The sequence below is a fragment of the Eublepharis macularius genome, chromosome 1, assembly GCF_028583425.1.
Source record: "Eublepharis macularius isolate TG4126 chromosome 1, MPM_Emac_v1.0, whole genome shotgun sequence".
In the NCBI taxonomy this organism is placed as follows: domain Eukaryota; kingdom Metazoa; phylum Chordata; class Lepidosauria; order Squamata; family Eublepharidae; genus Eublepharis; species Eublepharis macularius.
This window is the reverse complement of record NC_072790.1, coordinates 112,214,299-112,228,718: the sequence shown is the minus strand read 5'-3', so window position 1 is coordinate 112,228,718 and position 14,420 is coordinate 112,214,299. Positions and strand designations below refer to the sequence as shown.

The window sequence follows — 14,420 nt, the reverse complement described above, 5'->3', positions numbered from 1 at the left end:
ATGCTTAAATGCTTTGTCCATGAGTCAGTATAACAGTGTGCCGAGTTTGCATTCCAGATGCAAATCCACCTGTGACATGCTGATTCTGTGTGTGAATGGGCTATCTTGCATGATGGAGTGCAGTACTAATCAAAGAAATTGCTCTATAGCTATCCTCAGAACTGTTTTGCCAGTAAGGTTAATGTATGTAAAATTTTAAAAATATAAAGTGGTGTGAATGAAGCTGTAAGGTTGCATGTTTCAGAATCTCCCTGCCTTTGTTGCCAAGAGCTTTGGACACAGAAAAACATTTGGTTATGTGATCCCCCTGCATTCTAATGGGACAAGTCCCAGGAGAACAGTGTCTTCCCCCGCCGCCTAATGACCTGTTAGCCTTTAGTAAAGTAACAGTCTTTTATGAATAAATATATACAGTTGCCCCACCAAGATTCCTCTGAACAAACTTGATTGAATCAAAAGGAAGTTGAGCACCTGTCCTTTGGATTGGTGGCTTGGCCTAAAATCTCTTATTTTAGAATGAGGGAATAAAAATATCGGACAACTTAGTTTATGCTTTTCTATGCAGTTGTGTGCTGTGTTATTCCAGTCTAAGCCCTTTGTACTGTTCATGTGGTTCCTGAAAATATTCCCGGTGGATACATATTGAAGTTGTGTTTGCAAGAAAAACACAAGTATTTAAAGTGTTAGTAGTAGTGACAAAATCTTTTAATCTAAGAATAAGTGATGAATGAGAATAGCATACTAATTATTTACCTTTCTGTTGCACCTCATTTATTTCATTTCCTGGTATGTTTTTTTCATTGCTCCTTTCCATATGAATTAGCTTTAGTTGATGATAAGTACATGCTGAATTATAGGTGTGAGTCAAGTAACAAAATAAGCTAATATTTAATGCATAATAATAGATCTATGCTGTACCTGTGCAGTATTAAGTGCAGCTGTTTATTCAAACGATCTACACATGCCATCATTTTTAAATTTTAAACCTGGAACATTAAATCGTTCATCTCAGCAAGCAATTAAGAATTCCGTAAGAACTGTGGATCTGGCAATGTAAAACGTTTGAATAAATATTTATGTTCTTAGACGTCAATAAATCTGTTCTGCAGTAGTTCTTTTATAAGCAGTTGGTTGTGAAAATAAGGTTCAGCTGATGGTTTCCTGCTTTAAAGAACCAGGTTAAAATTCCTCTATACTGTGTATAAGATACTGGTAAAATAAAGTATCTTCTGATTTTTCATCACCTGGGAATATTTGAAGCGTTCTGATTTATGGAAATGTTTCCATTGTTAATTACTACTTTGGACAAGATAATGAATAACTGAAGAGGTGCAGCCTAGATGACCTTGCCTGCTCACCTTTGATGAACAGCTTAATCGGTGCTTTCTAGACAGAATGATCTGCCAAGTAAAATGAATGCTTCTGAAATTCAAGAACATATTTCAATTAATATAGCATTAAATAATTAATCATACGAAGGAAGGAAATAAGTTTGAGGCTACTTTGTTTGCACCTTTGAACAGCTTGTGTCTGTTTCAAGAAGGGAAAACGAGATCTTTTTATTGTAAAATTAGACCAACCTGTTCATGATGAGTCCTTTTTCTTGTTATCCATTTTCCATAATTAGTTTTATTTAAAAAGAGGGTGCACTTTCATTTTGGTAATTAGCGGTTAGGTTTAGAACTATTATGTGGTTGCAGTTGATAATGGTTGAATGCTGCAGTGCACCTTTCTTGTTAAACAATAACATATTAGTAATGCATTTATACCACTCCACATCTCTTGGAAAATGCCTGAATAGTTTCCACACCCAGCCCCCAAATTTAACAAAGGAAATAACTGTCTTTATAGATAAGCATGTAAGGGATTCATTCTTATATCAGAAGTATACCTATCCCTAAAATACTGAGAGCACTCTTCTTACAGTTAGATATGAATTTTGATCATGTTTTTATTGCTGTGCAACGTCTAAATTCCCCTTCAAATTTAGAGAGAGGGTGAAGATGGGTAGTAGGACACATGTAGAGAGGTCTTGGGCAATGGGATAATCCTGTTAGCATACATGCTAGCCCCACTTATCATCCAAGTACTTCTGCTGTTACATGCTTTTAAAGTGTTGATATTATGAATCATAGGCCTATGTTGCAACTAATTTATAAGTAAAATGAAGAAATCATTGTCCCCTTCCGCACAGACTAATTTGTTGCATTTAGTTAGTTATCATGCTTTTCATGGGTGTGCTGACTTCAGACTTTCTGTTTGCCTCCTGGTAATCCTGCCCTTTACTGATGCCCCCCTCTCCACAAAAAAACATACTTGTTTCTGGAATCTTACTTGTCTGCCTTTCAGTGGCTGACAGAAGAAAGGAGGCAGAGTTCCTGCTGCAGGGTATATAAGGCAAGGGTGAGAATCAGATTTTAAAAAAAACTTTTTATCCTTTTCAAGACATTTGAAGTTGTTTGAGGTCTTCTTTGTCCTCTTCTGCAAAAGTTGCTCAATTCTTTCACTATTAATCTCTCAAATTTTGTTTTCTGTCTAAACAACTAATTGAAAATATGCATGATAGGAAGATGAGGTAAGAGCTGTGATATGCATTTAAGTATTAGAAAATTTTGAACTCTTCACTCAAGTAATTAGCAAGTGGTATTTAACATTTTACACAGACAATGATCTTGTATAAATGATCAAACTACCAAGTTTCCTTAGCTTATATTTTTAACAGATGAACGTGGCTTTTAGTACATGCTGATAGAAAAGGAGATTCTCCCTCTGGGGCGGAGGACATCTTGATGGGTGATTCCCACCCTCTGTTCAGGGAGGCAGGAACAAATCTTCATACTTCTTGTCTTCCTGGTGGGTGTCACCCTGTTTCTCAGTTCCTTTCCTAACTCGATAGGGAGAGCAGCTTACTTCTGGACACTGCATTGCTTTTGAACTTTTACAGTGAGAATTAAGAGGGAGAATTCCTCTCAGATGAGGGAGGATGTAGAAATACTCGAACAGTCTGCACAATTTTTCAAATCAGAGGACTATCAATACCTCCTTTCCAAGACCATGGCAGCCTTGGAGTTACAGGAAACCCCATCAGGTGATGATACAGGTTCCACCCCATCTCAGTCTAAAAGCAGACCCAAGGGAAATAAAGAATTCTTCCCCAGGTCTGGCACAACTGAGAGGGTCTTTCCATTCCTTGACTTTTTTGAAAAGCAACTAAAGGCTGAATGGGCTAAACCTATGGCCAATAGAAATTTTCCAGCATCTGTTAAGAAATTGTATGCCTTACCATCTTTCACTGACCAGTTTTTTCAGGTGCCTTTAGTGGACGCCTCTGTGGCAGCATTACAATCCTCTGGCCTACTATCTACTGATGGCGAGGGTATGATCCAGGACAATCTTGACAGGAAGGCTGACTTTGCTCTGAGAAAGGCACATGAAGACACCTCATTGGCCATCAAGGCATCTGCCATAGCCTCAGCAGTGTCCAGAGCCACCATGGTATCGACCAGGAAAATCGTACAGCTCATTCCTCCAAGTAACCACCGCTTAGTGGAGGGGACTAGCAGAGTCCTTAAGGCTAGCTCCCTCATAGCAGATGCAACTTTGGAGTCCTTGATCTTTTCCTCCAGGGCCATGGTGTCTGCAGCAGCTGCCAGAAGATCTCTATGGCTGAGAACCTGGCAAGCCAACCCTCACTCTAAATCAATAGTCGCAGCCTTCCTCTTCCAAGGAGACAGACTGTTTGGAGATGCCCTCGACAAGATACTCATTGAGACCAGGGACAAGAAAAAGGCGATGCCCAAAACATTGAATTGCAGTGACAGGAGACCCTCCAGCAATTACTCCTTTCACTCCCACAGAGTACTACCAAAATTTAATAAGGACACCAGAGGATTATCCTGGGCCCCTTCCAAACAAGGCTTCAGACGAGGACATCCTTACAACAGATTCAACAAGCAATTTCCAAACAGAAGCGACAAACCAATGTGTGATAACAAGCAGAACAAAGCATGACTACGAACAGCTACCGGTAGGGGGACGCCTCTGGCACTTCCAGGAGAAGTGGATCAACTCTCAAGCGGATGCTTGGTCTCTGGAAATAGTCACCAGAGGATACTCCCTAGAATTTATGCAACCCCCACCGGACTGTTTCATCTCTTCCCCTCTTCACAAGAACCCAGACAAACTTCACAGGACATACGTTGCCATCCAACACCTTCTCAGCATCTGGGCTATAGAACCCGTCCCCATCCCAGAGCAGGGGCAGGGAGTGTACTCCATCTTTTTTACGGTGCCCAAAAGGAATGGAGACTGGAGAGCAATTCTGGATCTGAAATTCGTCAACAAATTTATCAGGCTGAGACACTTCAGAATGGAGTCGCTGAGATCAATCACAGAATCCCTAGCACAAGGGGAGTTCCTCACCTCCCTGGACCTGCAGGAAGCTTATCTTCACATCCCAATCTTCCTTGGACACAGAAGATTTCTCAGCTTCTGTTTCGGAAGCTGAGAAATCTACACCTGCAGTTCAGAGCCCTTCCATTCGGCCTCTCCACAGCACCCAGGGTCTTCACCAAGATTCTGATTCACCCAATTGTACAATTAAGAAAACAAGGAATTTAATTCCCCCAATGCAACAATGTTAAAATGCTCATTTATTGTAATTCTTGGGTTTTTAACCATTTGCCAAGAGTGGTTTTGATAATGTCTTTTATGGCTTAGTTTTAATCCCTTTCTTGTTTGTACAGTACGGTTTTATCATTTCTTGTATTAAATTTGGATAAATTATTATATAAAAAAAAGAAAACAAGGAATTCACATTTATCCATATCCTGACGACCTGCTAATCAGATCAAACTCCCAAGTCCAAAGCACAGATAGATACAGAAAAAACCGTACAATGCCTACAGGACTTCAATCTTCAGAAAAGCTCTCTTCACCCCAGTCAAAAATTGGAACACCTGGGATTCCTGATAAACACAACAAGCAATTGCACCTTCCTAATGGAAACAAGAGCAAAAAAGATAAAAGAAATGTCTCTTTCTGTCCTCAAAGCTAGGTTCTCTTCCTTGATGACCCTTGCCTAACTGATGGGACTCTTAATCTCGAGTATCGACACTATTCAGTGGGGTCGGCTCCATACCAGACCTCTTCAACAACTCCCGAGACCCTTCCAGTTAAAAATTATGAATAAAGTGGACTTCCTTGTTCAGGTTCCTCCAAAGGTAAAGTCCAGCCTCATATGGTGGACCAAAATCTCCCATCTCTGCCAAGGGAAGCAATACCTCAGTTTGAATCTAAAGCAGATTTTCACGGACAGCAGCCTGTCTGGATGGGGAGCAATATTGGAAGACTCCCCAGTGCAAGGTCAATGGTCCAACAGAGAGAGGTTGCTACCTATCAATCTTCTGAAACTAAGGGCAATACATCTGGCCCTACTACACTTCAGCCCACAGATATCACAACATCATGTCTTAATCAGGACAGACAATGTTTCAGCAAAAGCATACCTCAACAAACAAGGGGGATCCAGATCTACAGTCCTACACAAGGAGGCATCCAAGATCCTAGCGTGGGCAGAGCGAAACCTGGCATCCATCACGGCGGAGCACATCAAGGGATCAATGAACACACAGGCAGATTGGCTCAGCAGACAAACCATCCAGGAAGGCGAATGGTCTCTGAAGAAAGATCTGTTCCGATTCATCACGTCTCACCTAGGACTTCCCCAGGTCGATCTGTTCGCATCCTCAACCAACCACCAAGTGAACAGGTTCTTCTCCAGTTTCCATCATCCAGAGGCTGAAGCGACAGACGCGCTGACATCACAATGGCCAGACGATCTCCTGTTCGCCTACACCCCCTTACCAGTTCTTCCCAAATTAATCAGGAAGATCAAAGAACAAAACACAGACATAATAGTAGTTGCTCCTTACTGGCCCCGGAGACCATGATTCTCTGCCCTGCAACAACTAGCAACGCATCCACCACTGACTCTACCAATATCTCCAGACATGCTTCAGCAAGGCCCAGTCTGGCACCCACACCCAGAGTGGCTACATTTAACCGTGTGGAGATTAAGCGGGAACGCTTCTTAAGATTGGGATAGAGGAAGTGACCAATACACTATTAGCTTCCAGGAGACAGTCCACCACAAGGATATACAATACGACATGGAAAGCTTTCGCTAGATGGTGCAGAAGAAAGGCAGTTAATGTCCTGAAACCCAAGATTGGGTCCATCTTACCATTTCTGCAAGATGGTCATGCAAGTGGTCTCAAATCTGCGACTCTGAAACGACAGGTTGCAGCCCTGGCAACAGTGCCACCACATTTTCAGGGTGTAAATATATCCAGACACCCACACATTCATTGTTTTCTTAAGGGTGCTGCCCTAAAGGACCCACCATGTTCGCACAGACTCCCAACTTGGAAACTACATACGGTTCTATCTGCCCTAACCAGGGCTCCCTTCGAACGTATCAGAGAGATTCTGCTCAAATGGCTGAGGATGAAGGCCTTATTCCTGACTGCAGTCACATCAGCAAGAAGAATTTCTGAAATCGGGGCCCTCTCAGTCAGCCCTGAGTTGTGTGAGTTTCACAAGGATAAAGTGGTCCTGAGGACAGATCCAACATTCATTCCCAAAGTGAACTCCCAGTTCCACAGATCTCAAGAAATCTATTTGCCGTCCTTCTGTCCAAATCCCTCCCATTCTAAGGAACGAATGTGGCATACCCTGGATGTAAGACGTGCGCTGAAGACGTTTATATGCAGAACTGAGCATATCAGGAAAACCAACTCCTTGTTTATCTCCATCTCTGCACCGAACAAGGGATTGAAGATGTTGAAACCAGCTATCAGCAATACACTCAAAGCGTGTATTATAGAGGCATACAAAGCTCAGAAGCTAAACGTACCAACCTGGATTACAGCCCATTCAATTTGGAGCTCCGCAACTAATGCAGCCTTCACCAGACACGCCACGGTTGAAGAAGTCTGCAGGGCATCCACCTGGTCGACCATTTCAACCTTTATTCGATATTATAAGCTCAACACGTATGATTCAGCAGATGCAGCATTCGGCAGAAGGGTGCTGCAGCATATATTGCAAACTGAAGGCGATGCCCCACCCAGTAACTAAGGACTCTGCTATGGGAGGTCCCATCAAGATGTCCTCTGCCTCAGAGGGAGAATGGACCATTGGATACTCACCGTGAAGGGTCCTTCTCCTCTGAGGAACGGAGGACATCTTCTCCCTCCTGAAGACATTGCCTCTCTTCCTCCTTCTGCCATATTCTTAGATTCACTTCCTGTGATGTTGTTATTCTTGTTTTGATATTTATTTATTTTATTTATTTTTTCAATTTATATACTGCCCATCCCCAGGGGCTCTGGGCGGTGAACAGTTAAAATCGATAAAAACAAAAACTAAAATCAATATACAAATAATAAAACAAATTAACAAGGTGCAGTGGTGGGGAGAACATTCCCCACCCCAAAGGTGGGAGGCCGACATGGCACCGCCCCCTTCAATCACCAAACGCCTGGCAGAACAGCTCTGTCTTACAGGCCCGGCGGAACGATAATATGTCCCGCTGGGCCCGGGTTTCCATTGACAGAGCATTCCACCAGGCTGGGGCCAGGACTGAAAAGGCCCTGGCCCTGGTTGAAGCGAGGCGGGCTTCCTTAGGGCCGGGGACCACAAGTAAATATTTATTCGCTGATCGAAGCGATCTCCGGGGAATGTACAGGGAGAGGCGGTCCCGAAGATATGCCGGTCCCAACCCACTCAGGGCTTTAAAGGTAAGAACCAACACTTTGAACCTGATTCGGAATTCAACCGGAAGCCAGTGCAGCTGGCGCAGGACAGGTGTGATGTGTGACTGGTAAGGTATACCAGTCAGGACCCGTGCCGCCGCATTCTGGACCAGTTGTAGTTTCCGGATCAGGCCCAGGGGTAGCCCAGCGTAGAGTGAGTTACAGTAATCTAGCCTGGAGGTGACCGTTGCATGGATCACTGTAGCCAGGTCCTGGGGCGTCAGGTAGGGGGCAAGTTGCCTGATCTGTTGCACTTATCTTTCTTTTGTTATCACCTGTTAGAGCGTTATGTGTTAAAGTTTATGGAATGTTATCTGCTCGGGGAGTTGCCAGAACTGAGAAACAGGGTGACACCCACCAGGAAGACAGGAAGTATGAAGATTTGTTCCTGTCTCCCTGAACAGAGGGTGGGAATCACCCATCAAGATGTCCTCCGTTCCTCAGAGGAGAAGGACCCTTCACGGTGAGTATCCAGTGGTCCATTCTCAATATAATAAATCATGAGGCTATGAAATCTTGACACTTGTTTGTTTGTTTAGGTAAACTTGTTTATGTTGTGCCAATCTGTAAGGAAGGCTTTGTGGTAGAATACATGGTAAAGTGGTTGTGTAAAGGGGTAGTTCAGAAGAGCGATGGCGCAGAGTGGTAAGCTGCAGTACTGCAGCCCAAGCTCTGTTCACAACCTGAGTTCGATCCCAGCAGAAGCCAGGTTCAGGTATCTGGCTCAAGGTTGACTCAGCCTTCCATCCTTCCGAGGTTGGTAAAATGAGTACCCAGTTTCCTGGGGGTAAAGTGTAGATGACTTGGGAAGGCAATGGCAAACCACCCCGTAAAAACTCTGCCAAGAAAACGTCGTGATGCGACATCTCTTGGTGCTTGCACAGGGGTCTACCTTTACCTTAAAGGGGTAGTTACATTTTTCAAGCGTTGATATTTTTACAGTACAAATCTATGTTCTCTTTATTAGAGTTGCATATTCCACCAGAAGGCAGTATACTGGAGTGGAAACATAGTGCAATAATTAAATGTAAAATCGTAAAACCAATAAACATAAAATGGGCTGGATGAGGATGAAAAAGCCGGAAGTGAATCCTTTTTTTTTTTTTTTTTTTTTGAAAATTTTTTTATTGGGTTAGAGTCCATTATTTTTACATTTACATTCAATTTTCCCCAATTTTCAATTTCTAACCCCCTCCCTTCCCCCCCCTTTTTTGACTTCCAACAGTTTTCCAACCCTTTGTCCCTTTTCCCTTACTTCTATTAAATTCCTCTATCTAAAACAAATATATATTTTCCATTATTTTAAGCAGTACATCTTAACTATTTTTAATATTATATACCCAAACTGTAAGTCTTTGTTTCCATCTTAAATAAACAATTTGTCCCATTTTCCATTTTTTAAGTATTTCTATATATCATAAACCATGTAAATCTTACATTCATTTAAATCAAACAATTTGACTTATTCTCTATATATTACTCATTCTGTCTTTTTATAATAATTCTCTGTAGCTCTCATCACATAGTCAATCAATTTGACTCGTCTATACCTTCAGACATTCAGTTTGGTGCATTGTACAAATCTTATCAAAGAAAGAAAATATTATTGGTTACTCAATCCTTTACTTTAATCCTTATAGTTAATTATTTTCTATCAATATTCTGTTTATTAGCCTATATATATCTATATATATGTCAATCTGTTAATCTAACTGCTTATAAATTCACATTTATCTCTTCTCCCCCCCGGTAAAGTCACCCCCCTCTACATTTTATTATACTTCAGTAGTTCTCAAACTGCCACAGTTTTCCTCCCACCTCCCATTTCTTCTCCAGATATTGTTTCAGCTTCTCCCAGTCTGTGTTAAACTGCCCTGAGTCCAGATTTCTCAGTTTTCTTGTCATCTTGTCCATTTCCGCCATATACAGCAATTTGTAGATCCAATCTTCGATAGTTGGCACTTCTTGTACTTTCCATTTTTGCGCATACAAAAGTCTAGCTGCTGCCGTCATGTAAAATATCAATGTCCTGTGATGAGCTGGAATTCCCTCCATTCCCAAGTTCAGTAGCAGGAGTTCTGGGTTCTTATTGATTTGAAATTGTAGAATTTCACTCATTTCTCTTATTATTACCCCCCAGTACTGCCTAGCTACCTCACACGACCACCACATATGATAGAGGGAGCCCTCATGCTTCCTACATTTCCAGCATTTATTAGAAGTGTTCAAATTCCCTAGCGCAATCTTCTTTGGTGTCATGTACCAACGATAGATCATTTTGTAGATGTTCTCTTTGATATTTGTACATGTCGTTGTCTTCATTGTAGTCTTCCACAAGTATTCCCATGCCTCCATTGTTATTTCTTTATTAAAATGTATAGCCCATTTCACCATTTGTGTTTTAACTGTCTCATCCTCGGTATACCATTTCAACAGTACCTGGTATACCTTGGATATTCTTTTCTTGTCCTCTTTAAGAAGGGTCTGCTCTAGTTCCGAATTCTCTGTTCGTATACCTCCCTTTACAGAGTCCGAGTTATACAAGTCTCTAACCTGTCTATACTGGAACCAATCATAGTTAGGTGATAGTTCCTCTTGCGTCTTTATTTTAAGTTTAGCTGCTTCAGTTTTAGTTATTTCTTTGTAAGTTAAACATTGTCGTTCGTTGTCAACAGCTCTCGGGTCTATCACCTCATATGGAACCACCCACCAAGGAGTTCCATCTTGTAGATAATTTCTATACTTCTTCCAGATTATGTATAGACTTCTCCGTAAAAAATGGTGCAGGAACATCGAGTTGACCTTTACTTTGTCGTACCATAGGTATGCATGCCATCCAAATATTTTCTTGTATCCCTCTAGGGCTAGTAATTTCTTGTTCCTTAGTGTCATCCACTCTTTCAACCAAACTAGGCAGATTGCATCGTGGTAAAGTCTCAGATTGGGCAGTTGCATTCCGCCTCTTTCCTTTGCATCTTGTAAAACTTTCATTTTCACTCGAGGCTTCTTGCCTGCCCATACAAAGTCTGAAATTTTCCTCTGCCATTTTTCAAATTGTTTAGAGTCTCTGATGATTGGTATTGTCTGTAGCAAAAACATCACTCTTGGTAACACATTCATTTTAACTGCTGCAATCCTACCCAACCATGACAGATTGAGCCTATTCCATTTAATCAAGTCTCTCTCTATCTGAGTCCATAGTTTTTCATAATTATTCTTGAATAAATCAATATTCTTAGCAGTCAGTTCAATTCCCAAGTATTTCACCTTACTTGTTACTTCACAGTCCGTTGTTTCCATTAACAATTGTTGTTTCTGCTTAGTCATATTTTTACATAATATCTTTGACTTCTTTTTGTTAATGTAGAAACCTGCCAAATCTCCAAACTCCTTGATCTTGTCTATCACTTTTGGCATGTTCTCCAATGGGTCCTCTACAATTAACATTATATCGTCCGCAAATGCTCTGACCTTGTATGAATAGTCCTTTATTTTTATTCCTCGAATTTCCTCGTCCTGTCGTATTTGTATCATCAGGATCTCCAATACTAAAATGAACAACAGTGGAGACAACGGGCAACCTTGTCTTGTTCCTTTACTTATAATCAGTTTCTTAGTCAGTTCATCGTTCACCACAATTGCTGCAGTCTGGTCTCTGTAAATTTCCTTAATTGCTCTGATGAATCTTTCTCCTAATTGTAGCTTTTCCATAGTGGCAAACATAAAGTCCCAGTTTAAATTGTCAAATGCCTTTTCAGCGTCCACAAAGAAGAAACCAACCTCTTTATCACAACGCTTATCATAATATTCAATAGCATCAATCACTGTCCTTAAATTGTCTCTTATTTGTCTGTCTGGCAGAAAGCCTGCTTGTTCCTCCTCTATAACTTCCGAAAGCCACCCCTTCAGTCTCTCCGCCAGTATCTTCGCAAAAATTTTATAGTCATTGTTAAGTAACGATATAGGTCTGTAATTTTTCACATTTGTCAAATCTTGGCCCTCTTTTGGGATCAATGATATGTTCGCTTCAGACCAAGTGTCTGGGATCCTTTGGTCCCTTAGAACTCCATTGATCACCTCCTTTAGGAATGGTGCCAGCTCATTGGCCATAGTCTTATAAAATTTAGCTGTAAGTCCATCTGGCCCTGGCGCCTTTCCTAGATTTGCAGATTGTATTGCCTTACTTATTTCCTCATCCGTTACCTCACTGTTCAATTTACTTCTCCAAGCGTCCGAAATTTCTGGAAGTGTCATTTTCTCCAGATATGACGCTATTGAGTCTTTATTTACTTCTCTCTTGTTGTACAATTTAGCGTAGAATTTATAAAAGGCTCTACTAATGGTAGTCTGTTCCAGATACGTTTTGTCATCTTCACAAATTCTATTTATTGTTTTCTTTTCCCTTCTCTTCTTCAGTTGCCATGCCAGGTACTTCCCAGGTTTATTTGCACCCTCAAACGCTTTCTGATTCAGCCTTTTAAGATTCCACTCCAGTTCTTTGTTACTCATTGCTGTTAGCTGTTCTTGCAATATTTTAATTTCCTGATATAATTTCTTTTTCCCTGGTCTCTTTTTTAACTGTGTTTCCTTAGCTTTTATTTTCTCCTCAATCTCTTGTCTCTTCTCCTCTTTCTTCTTTCTTGCTCTACCATTTAAGTCCATTAGTGTGCCCCTTATAACCGCCTTGTAAGCATCCCAAACTTTATCAGTTGGTACTTCTTTATTCACGTTGTATTGTATGAAAAACTTTGTCTCTCTTCTCAATATTTCCATATTCTCTTTTTCCTGTAGCAAGTCCTCATTTATTCTCCATGCTTTCCTTTTTCTCCTTTTCCCTAATTTCCACATAATTGGGTTGTGATCTGAGCCTACCATCGGCATTATTTCTACATCCTTAGTCCATAACGCCAAATCTTTTGAGGCCCAGATCATGTCAATTCTTGATAGTGTGGAGTGCCTTGCAGAATAAAAAGTAAACTGTCTACTTTTAGGATATTCTCTCCTCCATACATCTTCAAGAGTCTCTTGTTGAATCAACTCAAAAAAGAGCTTTGGTAATAGTCCTCTTTTCTTTTGTGCCATTGTAGTCTTTTTATCCAGTTCCAAGTCTGTCACTCCATTGAAGTCTCCAGCAAGAATTATCTGATCATATGAAAGATCGTCTAAATGCTTCCTCAAATCTTCAAAGAAGCTCTCTTTTGCACCGTTAGGTGCATAGATTCCGACTACCAACACTCTCTTTAAGTTCCAAGTACATTCCACTGCTACAAATCTGGCTTCCACATCTTTCATTATGAATTTTGGTTGTAGCTCCTCTTTTACATACAACACCACTCCTCTTTTTTTCTTACTTGAGGCCGCTACAAAGTCCTTGCCCAATTTTCCCAGTTTTAAATATTTTACATCCTGTTTTCGAATATGAGTCTCTTGCAAACAAACAATATCACATTTTTGTTTTAATAGCCAGTGAAAAATATTTTTTCTCTTATTCGGTGAGTTTAGTCCATTTACATTCCAAGATAATACTTTACACTCCATATTCATAATCTTGTTGGTAAGTCTTTTTCATTGTCCCTTATAAATCGCTCCATCTCCCGCTCAGATCTAATGCGCTTTTTGGCACCTCCAAATTCAAAGGACAAACCTTCTGGAAGCTCCCATCTGTACCTGATTTTCATGTCCTTCAACATCTGGATTAGCGCTTTATATTTTTTCCGATCTAGTAACACTGATCTGGGTAGTTCCTTCATTATAATGATTGTCTTGCCATCGATCTCCAATGGATCTTGAAATTGTTTAGTCACAATCTTCTCTTTCATGTTTCTTGTTGTAAATTGTACAATCACGTCCCTTGGTACTTTCCTCTGGGTTGCAATTCTCGAATTCACACGATATGCCACATCTAGGATAGCCACAACTTCCTCCTCCTCCTTCCCCAGGTATTCAGCTAACACCTCCGTCATCTGTTCTTGCGCTGTCTTTCCTTCCAATTCCGGCAGACCGCGAAATCTCAGCTGCTTCTCCATATGTCTACTTTCCGCAACAGCCATCCTTCCCCTCATCAGCCTCATCTCTGTTTGTTGCGTATCTGCTAGGTTCTCCATCGCTCCTTCTACTGTTTTAACTCTCTGCTGCGTCCCTTGTAATTCACTTTGTATTGTTTCCATACCTTTCTTCACTTCTGACAGCTCCGATTTTACTTCAGACAGCTCCGATTTTACTGTCTGTTTGACCTCTTTGATCAGCTCCAATTTCATGTCTTTAAATTCTTTAATCACCTCCAAAAGTTTTTTATCCAAGTTTTCTATTGCCGATTGCCACTCTTTCTTTGACATCGTGGGGCTTGCTTTGGCTCGCTCCCACGAGTCCGCTCTCTTCCTTAACTCCGTGGCGTTAAATTTGGTACCTTTTTTATTTCAAATGTCCCGGTCTTCTTGCATAAATTAATTTTAAAGGGTCCAAAATGTCGGGCGTCTTTTCTCTATGGTCTCTCTATAATTTTATAATCCAATATGGCCTACTTCCTTTTCCGCTGAGGCCGCGACCCTTCCCCTCTCAAAGATGGCGGTTCCCTTCTTCCTGCCCTCCAGCAAGGGCCGCTTC

General features: G+C 41.1%; 1 protein-coding gene across 4 annotated transcripts in view; it reads left to right on the top strand.

The window, feature by feature from the left end:
* Positions 1–14,420, top strand: part of PTPRK (protein tyrosine phosphatase receptor type K) — a 610,223-nt gene that overhangs the window by 145,640 nt on the left and 450,163 nt on the right. The window lies entirely within an intron of this gene.